At 53.6% G+C, this 8,854-nt stretch overlaps 1 protein-coding gene across 12 annotated transcripts in view; it reads right to left on the reverse strand.

Annotated features, from left to right (window-relative positions):
• The window catches only part of MYO9B (myosin IXB), an 82,006-nt gene extending 73,226 nt beyond the window's left edge, over positions 1–8,780 (reverse strand). For all 12 annotated transcript variants that reach the window (XM_037141954.2, XM_053668068.1, XM_037141949.2 and 9 more), the window contains exon 1: positions 8,665–8,780. The gene's annotated coding sequence lies outside the window, so the exon portion shown is untranslated. The remainder of the gene's footprint in view (positions 1–8,664) is intronic.
• Between the last annotated feature and the right edge of the window lie 74 nt (positions 8,781–8,854).

Raw genomic sequence — 8,854 nt, forward strand, 5'->3', positions numbered from 1 at the left:
ACTCAGTCACACCGCGGCTTAAGGTTCTTGTCACAAGTGGATGTGAAACCTGTGCCCTGGGAACCCCCCAGCTGCGCTGGAATGAAAGGAAGCAGGTCTGGGGCTAAGGAACTGAGGGCGCCAGGTTCTGGGGCTGGAGGCGGGCAGTGGGGAGACGCAGCTTGGGTGCAGCGTGTGGCAGGGGCAGGAGATCCTAAACACCCGTGTGTCCGTCCTGCATCCAAACCATCTCACCAAATGTCCTGATGTTAAAATGCCCAACCTACCCTCCAATTAATGCTCATAGAAGCGTATACAATGTGAACAGAAGCAAAACACATCCCACACCGACCGGGTCTGTATCCCCAGGACTCAGGGGAGAACTACACCTTTGTCACCAAATTGGAAGCCAAGCTGACAGATTATAAAACTCCTGCTGAGAGACCAAAAGGTGGAAATGAAATGCACACCAAAGGATGAAGGATAAACAAAAGGTTGTCCATCTACACAGTGGAATATTACTCAGCCATAAACAAGGAATGAAGTGCTGACACACGCAATATGGATGAACTCTGAAAACCCTCTGAGTGAAAGAGGCCAAATGCAAAAGGCCACAGAGTGTGTGATCCCACTGATATGAAATAGCCAGAACGGGCAAATACAGACAGTCAGAAAGCAGGTCAGTGGTTGTCAGGGGCTGGGGGAGGGGAGGTGAGAGTGACTGCTGATGGAGATGGGGTTACCTTAAGGGGTGATGAAAATGTCTTGGAACCAGATACAGGTGACAGTTACACAACATTGTGGATGTGGTAAATATTACTAATTGTGGTGAATTTTATGTTATGTGCATTTTGCTGCAATAAAAAATCACCACTGTAAAACCTGAATTGTGAAAAATTAAGACTTTGCGAATGCCACACTGTATACTTTCTGAACTCGCGAGAAGACATGAACCTGAATTCAGGGCCTCTCCCTCATGCTCTTAGAGAAAGGAGATGCACTGACGAGGGGGAGGCCACCACAAATTCAGCTCTGGGGCTGGGTGAGCAGACGAATGTGAATGAGCCCCTCTCAAGGCCTGGCCGAGGCCTTATGCATGAAAAAGCAAAATTCTGCCTATAGGTTTGGTGAGCAATTTGGAATTTACTGGAAAATAAGGCGGACGGGGCCTCCAGAAAGTGTAGCGTAGCCACTTCGTTTATATAAGGCCATAATTTGCAGCCACATGTTTATCAGATGAAATCATTCTCAAGCTGAAAGGAAGAGGCGCCACTCAGAACACAGCATGTTTCCACGTTCCCATGCATGTGCCCTTGAGCCCACTGGGTTTTTCAGGAAGAAACAATCACACGAAGTTATTGGGAAGATGGGTGCTCTGAGAAACAGCTGCAAAACAAGCATGTTTCTCAGTCAAGGCCTCTCAGAGCTGGAGGACAAGGTAGGGTTTATTTAGACTGAGGTGATGCGGCCACAGCTATGGGAATGCCCGGAGCCCCAAAGCTGGAAAAGGAGAGGAAGGGTCCCCCTGGAGGCTTTGGAGGGAGTCGTGGCCCTGCTAATGTTTTGATTTTGGACTTGTGGTCTCCAGCGCAGCATGAGAATGAATTTCTATTGTCTAAGCCACTTGGTTTGTGGTACCAGTTTACAGCAGCCCTGGGACACAAATCCAGGTGCCCAGTGCAGAGGGCACTGGATGCTCCAAGCATACACACCCTCTCATGACTGCTGCCTAAGTGTGCCCCCTTTCTTCCCAAAGATATGCCCCTCAGGCCTTCTAGTCTGGCCCAACAGGCCTGACCCTGGAGAAAGCCCCTCCCCCAGGCTTGTGCAGCGGCCCTCAAGACCCATCCTTCTCCCAGGGGTTTGTGGCTGCATCCTTTAACCTGTCCTGGCAACAAAGGTTTCCCCAGTCCCTAACCTTGGCCAGGCTGGTTGGGCACAGGAGAGAGTGAGAATGTCAAGGTGTCTTGGCCTTTGAGAAACGAGACCACAAACCAACCCACAAGCAGAAGCATTTCTAACCATGGTGCAATAGAGTGTCACACTCGGAGCCACTCCAGCGGACACTAGGAGATGGTTGGAGACATTTTTGGTTCTCATCATAGTGGGGAGGGAGGCGCTACTGGCATCTGGTGGGTAGAGGCCAGGAATACTGCTCAACACCATATAGGGCACAGAATGAGCTGCCCCCCACCCGCCCCGGCAGAGAATGAGCCACCTCCAGATAGCAGAGGTGCTTTGCTAAGAACAAAAAGGGACCAGGGCAGGGTGGTCATTTGGGACCAGGAGGCAGGAAGAACTTAGAGTGAACAGTTGCTGAGGCCTGTGCAGTGAGAAGGGGCGGACAGGCCGAGTGCTCGGGGATGGTGGCCCAGTGAGGGTGGTGAGCGCCGAGGGCAGGGCAGCCTCAGAACAAGGGGACCAGTGTGGCCAGCAGAATGAGGCGGGAGGGGGAGGGGGCAGGGTCGAGGAGGTCAGATCCTATCCAGTAGGGCCTGGCAAATGTGGGATGGAGTTGAACTTTTCATGAAAGTCTCATGGGGAGGGCTGGCTGGCTGGGGACAGGGAGCACCAGGACATGAATGACACTAGGAAGGGCTCAGCTAGGCTGCGTGTGACAGGTGAACTATGGGGGGCTCTCCACTGGGTGGCTCCTACAGGAATGGGGGGGGATGGATGGTGGCTGAGCCAGGCCCACAGGACACAGGTGGGTCCTGGTTACAGAGGATGGGGGATGACATAGCTTTGAGGTTCTACTGGAGGCTGGGCTCTGGGTCTTTTCTGGGTGAGTGGCGGTGCATGAAGACATGGAAGGCTGCTGGGGAAGAGTCTGGATGGGCAGAGGAGGGCCCTTTGGGACTCCCCTCTCCAAATCACAGTCCCTGTCATTGTGCTTAGGGGGAAAGCCTCCCTGAGGACCTCCTGTGGGCAGAGCTACGGTGACAGTACACAAAGGCCCTGTTTGCAGCCACGGATCCCACACAGGGCAGCCCCTGGAGAATGAGGAAGCCCCACTCTGCTTTTAAGGCAGCTCAGATCCTCAAGGGCTTCAGGTGAGGCTGGGGGTGGGAGTGCTTCTGCGCCAGCCCAGTGGCTCAGCATGGGCCAGCCTCTCTGGTCCACAGGAAGCCCCCTCCACCCAGCATGTCCCCATGGAACCCCCATCACAGGCCTGCGGGACGCCCTGCTTGGGGAGCAGCACCTGCATCACTGGCTGCAATGCAGAATTTGGGCAACAATGACAACCGAGCTATTAATCTGGTGTCTGGAACCTGGAACAAAGTAGCTGTTGAATAACACTGGCTGTTTCTGAGCTCTGAGCAGATGAGCTCTTATCAGCAAAAACGACTGGTTGCCTCCAAGAGCCCCCATCCCAGTTTCTGCAATAACCCCTCACTGGACTCAATTTTGGAACATTTCCACCGCTGCCGAGACCCTGACCCCTTCAGCCATCCACAGCCCCATCATCCTCACAAAACCCCCAGGTCCATCCCTTTTTCCATTCCTGACTTTGCCCACCCCCCCAGCAGCGTGGGGTACTTTCTGCCTAGAGTTGCCCCCTCCCATCCACCCATGATCCCCGGCCTCATGGTCTTCACACAGGCAAGGCCTCCTCCTCCTGGCCACGAACATACTCCCTGCCCAGTTTCTGCCACAAGGACCCAGTTCTGCTTTCGGGCCCAATGACAGCTTCCATCACCTGACTGGCTGATGGCCCAGGGTTCTGACCCGTCCACATCTTTGATTTCACCTGCCAATCAACGAGCTCCCTTTCTGGCCTACCCACACGCTATCACAGGGGCAGAGGAAACGGTGATTCTGCAGGCTGGCCGTGGGTTTGGCAACAGTCAAGACAGGGACCCCAGAATGCCCCGATCATAAACCTCCACCGGGCCCCCTGGCAGGCACGTGCATGTGCGCGAGCACACATGCACACACACACACACAACCACCCAGGCCTGGTGCTAAGGTGCCCATTAGAGTCCCAGGAGATCTGTGCCTTCCTGAGCAGGGTCCTTGCCTCTTCATAGTCACCCTGAGTGTAAGGAGGGACACGTGCAAGATCTGGAAAATCTCCTAACAGGAAGCTCTCAAAGTTGATGTGACCACCACCCCTAAAATGTTTACTTAAATGAGTGAAGTGAAACAAAATAAACTCACTCTCTATTGGTTCCACTATTTGTCCAAAATCCCTTTACTAAATAAAAATAAAATTTGCCCCTTACCCTTTATGGGCTACATTGTGTGTCTCCAACCTCCCTCCCCAATTCGTTCGGTTGAAGTCCTAACCCCCAAGATCTCAGAATTTAACAGTATCTGGAGGCAGAGCCTTTAAAGAGGTGATTCAGGTAAAAGAAGGTCATCAGGGTAGACCATGACCCAGCAGGACTGGTGTCCTTAAAAGAGAAAATCTGGACCCAAACCTGCACAGAGGGAGGACGGTCACGAGACACAGAAAGAAGACGGCCACCTACATGCCGACCTGATCTTGGACTTCTGGCTTCCAGAACTGTGAGGCAATTTCTATTGATGAAGCTCTGGTCCGGGGCACTTTTTTTTATGGCAGCCCCAGGAAACTCGCACACCCAGCAGACAGCACTGAAATGCCCCTTCTGGAACACACAGCGCTGTGCAGCAGGGCAGAGCTGGGATATAAATGAATGAGTCAGACCAGGTCAGCTTATTCATCACTCAGACTCACGCATGGGCCAAATGCCTGAATCACTACTTTATTTATCATCAGGATCCGGCTCAGAAAGTGTTGATGAGGAAATGAGTAGAACCCAAACTCATCCCTGTGTTTCTGAGACATGCTTAATCAATCTCTGAGGTCCTTTCTGGGCCAAAATGAAAACTTGGGGAAGTGAAGGGATGGGCTTTGCATGGTCGCCAGCAGCAGGCTGGCTCTTCAGGGGCCTGGCAGTGCTCGGACAGAGCCCTTTGTTCTGCAACACCCTCCATCTAGGAGGGGGGCAGAGAGAAGGGCCTGTCTCGCTTTGCGGGGAGGCCGAGCAGGGGCTGCCTGGCACAGTTAGTTGGGGACTTGGGGACGCACAAAGAGCTGGTGGGTGGGGACCGAGGGTGGGAGGGACAGTGCCCACAAAGGATCAGAATGCCCCCAGAATGTGCATTCCCTCCTATGGAGTTACAGCTGCCATGTCACCATCGGGGAACAAGCAGAGAAGCATGCGCAAAGCACAAAAGTTAGATAATCTGTCTAATATTTTTTTTGCTTTGAAGATGGACTGGCATCTTGAGCCAAAAGGGCAAAAAGGAGAAGATAATGGGGCTTCAAAAGCCACACTGATCCGGGGCCACCTCCAAAAGAGCTCTTGAGAAGAGAATCGAATACCTCTAATCTCAGAAGGAAAGCAACAATTTGTGCCAAGCGAGGACGGATCCTGCAGAAATCCAGGTCAGTGGTAAGACAAAGAAGAACGAGACAATGGCATTGCTGTCTGGGCAAACGCAGAGAGCCCCCGCTCATCTCCTGTCCCTCCTCTGCTGTCCATTCCTGAGGCACGTTGTCCAACTCCCCCTTGGTCGGTTCCCAGTGGTGCCTCCTTTTTATCGAGACTCCAGATTAAGAACTGACCGGATGGCAGAATTCAGTTGCTGGCCTCTTTCCCCAACTCCTGCTTTTGGCAGCAGTTCCCGAGGAGCTCAACTTACGCCAAAGACCCACTAAGGCAAAGGTGGGCAGGAGCCAGATTTTACTACAGAGCGGAAGTTGATACTGGTGGCGATTCTGCCCCCAAGAGGCATGCAGTCATGTCTGGAGACATTTTTGGTTATCACAGCTTGGGGGGTGGATGCTACTGGCATCTGGTGGGTGGAGGTCAGGGATGTTACTCAACATTCTGTAATACAGGGGACTGCCCACCCCCCAACCTCCCAGCAAAGAATGACCCAGTCCCAAATATGAATAGTGCTGCAGTTGAGTAACTATGCTCTAGAATTTGTTCCTCGCCCATCTGAGGTTATCTTTCGAGTTTCTAGAGAACCAGGGACTTCTCTGAAGCCATCATCTCCCTGAGCCTCAGTTTCCATATTGGGAAAACAGAAACCAGGATCTCTGTGTTGCTGGTTAGCAGAATTAAGAGTTGGGTATAAAAGTGTCTATCACAGAAGGTGCTCAATAAAGGGTAGAGCTGCAGAGGGATCTGCTTGTGCAAACCCCCCTTTTGGGCTTGGTTTTACACCTCTGTATCTTTCAAGGCTTGGCTGGAGCCCAGCCATGTCTTCTGAGGAAAACTGCAGGAACCCTTGAACCTAAAGCTTGCACTGGTCATTCCTCATTCTGTTCCCATCACTTGCACCAGCTCTGTTGCTGAACTGACTACAAACTCAACTCCATTATTAGTGTGTTGGGGGGTGGGGCTACTGGAATGTCCCTCCTCCAGGCCACAAGGATTCATCTCTGTCCCCTGGAACCAGCCCCCAGCACAATTCAGCTCTTGCTTAACTGAACTCTGGGCCCAACCAAGACACACAACTTGGAGGAGATGAGAGGGAAGGAGCAAGTTAAAAAGCCCCTATCGGGGACTGTGAATGCATCCTACAGCCAAACAAAAAGGGGAGATTCCCACGTCCCATGTGCTTCTTTGAGTCATAGGCCTGAACCTGAGGGAGGGTCTCACCCAGTGATTTCCAACCACAGGATGCAGCTAGAGCTTCGGGAACAGATGTGATGTGCAAAGCACATTATGCATCATAACTTTCCATTTGGAACATGAAAGTGCAGCAAAAAATCATTTTTGGATGTAAGTTGTAGAATGGAAAGCTAACCAAAACTGGGATCACTGCGGCAGGGAGGGGATCACCAGTTGCGGAGTTACATAAAATCCAAGGGGGGCTGTGTGCTGCAGACACCAAGATTATCAAGAAGGGTTGGGTTTCAAAGTTGAAAAATGCTGATTGAGGTCAATCCATTAATTTTGCAGGTGAAAACAGATAAAAGAGACTTGAAGGGGGTCAGAATTCTCAACACAGGCCCCTCTAAGAGAGCCTACCTGGCCATGCTTCAGGTGCCAGGGGGAGAAAAACAGCTAGGCCATGCAACCAGAAGATTCTGGTCCTGTTTATTGGCAAGCCCATGCTCAATGTCTGCAGAAGGCATGACTGTGGCTCTGATTGAGTGTCCTGGAACCACCTTCCATTAGAACCAGAACATTCTGGAAGTTAAGGGGGTGGCTATCTCTCTGTGGCCCTCTTTATGGTCAAGGTATCCAAATTCATTTCCTGTATGAGCTATAAACCCAGGCTCCCCAGTCCTCTGGCAGATCCCAGACGATTCCCCACAGTCAGGAAAGAAGAGAAATTAATGATGATCCAAACTGCTCCATGCAAGGACCTCACCAGAACCCAGCCCATCAGATGGTGGAACAACTTTCCAGTGGCCCATGTCACCTCCCACTGCTCCTAATTGCCTTAAGAGCCTAGAGACTCCTAGACCAGAACATAACTCAGCAGGGTAGGAGCTCGGACCCTCCATCTGGAAGGCACAATGTCTCCATCAACTACCACCTTGGACACAGTGCAGGAGAGGCTTTCCTTTAAAGCCCCTTGGCTTACAGGCCCACAGGAGAGAAGGCAGAGTGCACGGGCTGCCTCTGGGGCTGAGCTCACAGCTGCCGGAGGACAGATTTCCTGTGTCATTTTACCCATTTAAGTCCAAGGATGCAACTTTGAGGAGGTGGTGACAGCCTAGCACACTCCAGTGCCTGAATGTGCACTCCCTCCCCTCTGAAACCCAGTTCCGGTCCCAAGGAGGGCCCTGAGCCTGCTTCCTTGCTCCTTGGGACCCCCAGGCTCCAGGCAGCCAGGTCCTAGCAGGAGAGTGGTGTGCTTTTCCAGTCCGGAATTCTGGAATCCCGGCCCAGAGGGCGCTGGGATTCACCCAGGGTCACCCAGTGGCTGGGGGTGATATCGGGAAGATGAATCAAGAAAGGCAGCCCCCACCCCCATCTCCCGAACCTCTGTGAACTGCATCCCAACATCTGAATGGGGCTGCTACAGTATCTTCCTCCCTTCCCCTCCTCCTGAGGTCCACCCCGGACAGGCTCTCAGTTCTTGCCATGCCTTCTACCCTCTTTTTGCCCCCAAAATGGGGGATGTAAGGACATCCCCCATTTTCTCTTTCCCAATCTGGCGGGCCACCACACCAGGGGTTTCAGAACCTCTCGCATTTATGAACACTCACTGAGTCCCAGGCGCCGCCCTGCTTCAGGCACCATTCCTCCGCGACTCAGCTGTGGGCAAACGCCCCCAGGCTGTCCTGCACCCCTTCCCCTGATCGCACCCAGGCTGTCCCGCCCCCACCGGCCTTGCCCCTCTCCCCCGGCCTGGGCCTCTCAACATCGCCTCCTTGCCTTTGCCCCTCCCAGACCCGTTTCCTGCGACCCCTCAACTACCACTTAGCCACGTCCTCTTCAGAGAAGCTGCTCAAAGCCACAAGACCTACCTCCCCACCCGCCCGCAAACTCCCTTACAAGGCCTATCCCATCAACTTTCTCTTGCTCCGTCTCTGTTGCACGCCGTCTCCAGTAACCACTCCGCGATCCCCCAAGCTCATTCCCGCCCCTCGACCCCTGCCTTCATACACCTCCATTACCCCTCAGCTCCATCCCCTTACACTGCAGCCCGCCGATGATCGAATTCCCACCCGCGGTCATAAGCACTCACCTGGGCCTCGGCTGCTGCGCGCCGCCGGTCCCGCGCCGGGTCCCCGGCCAACCCGCTCGCCTGCCCGGCAATCCTCAGGCCGCTCCGCGGGCCTCTCCGCCCCGCCGCGCCCGCCGCTCCCGCCGCTCCCCTGCGCGCTCCCGCTTCCGGGTTGATGGGGGGGCGAGGCCTGGGCGTGACGCCAGAGCGC

The sequence above is a fragment of the Artibeus jamaicensis genome, unplaced genomic scaffold, assembly GCF_021234435.1.
Source record: "Artibeus jamaicensis isolate MK-2021 breed Jamaican fruit bat unplaced genomic scaffold, CSHL_Jam_final contig_477, whole genome shotgun sequence".
NCBI classification, from domain to species: Eukaryota; Metazoa; Chordata; class Mammalia; order Chiroptera; family Phyllostomidae; genus Artibeus; species Artibeus jamaicensis.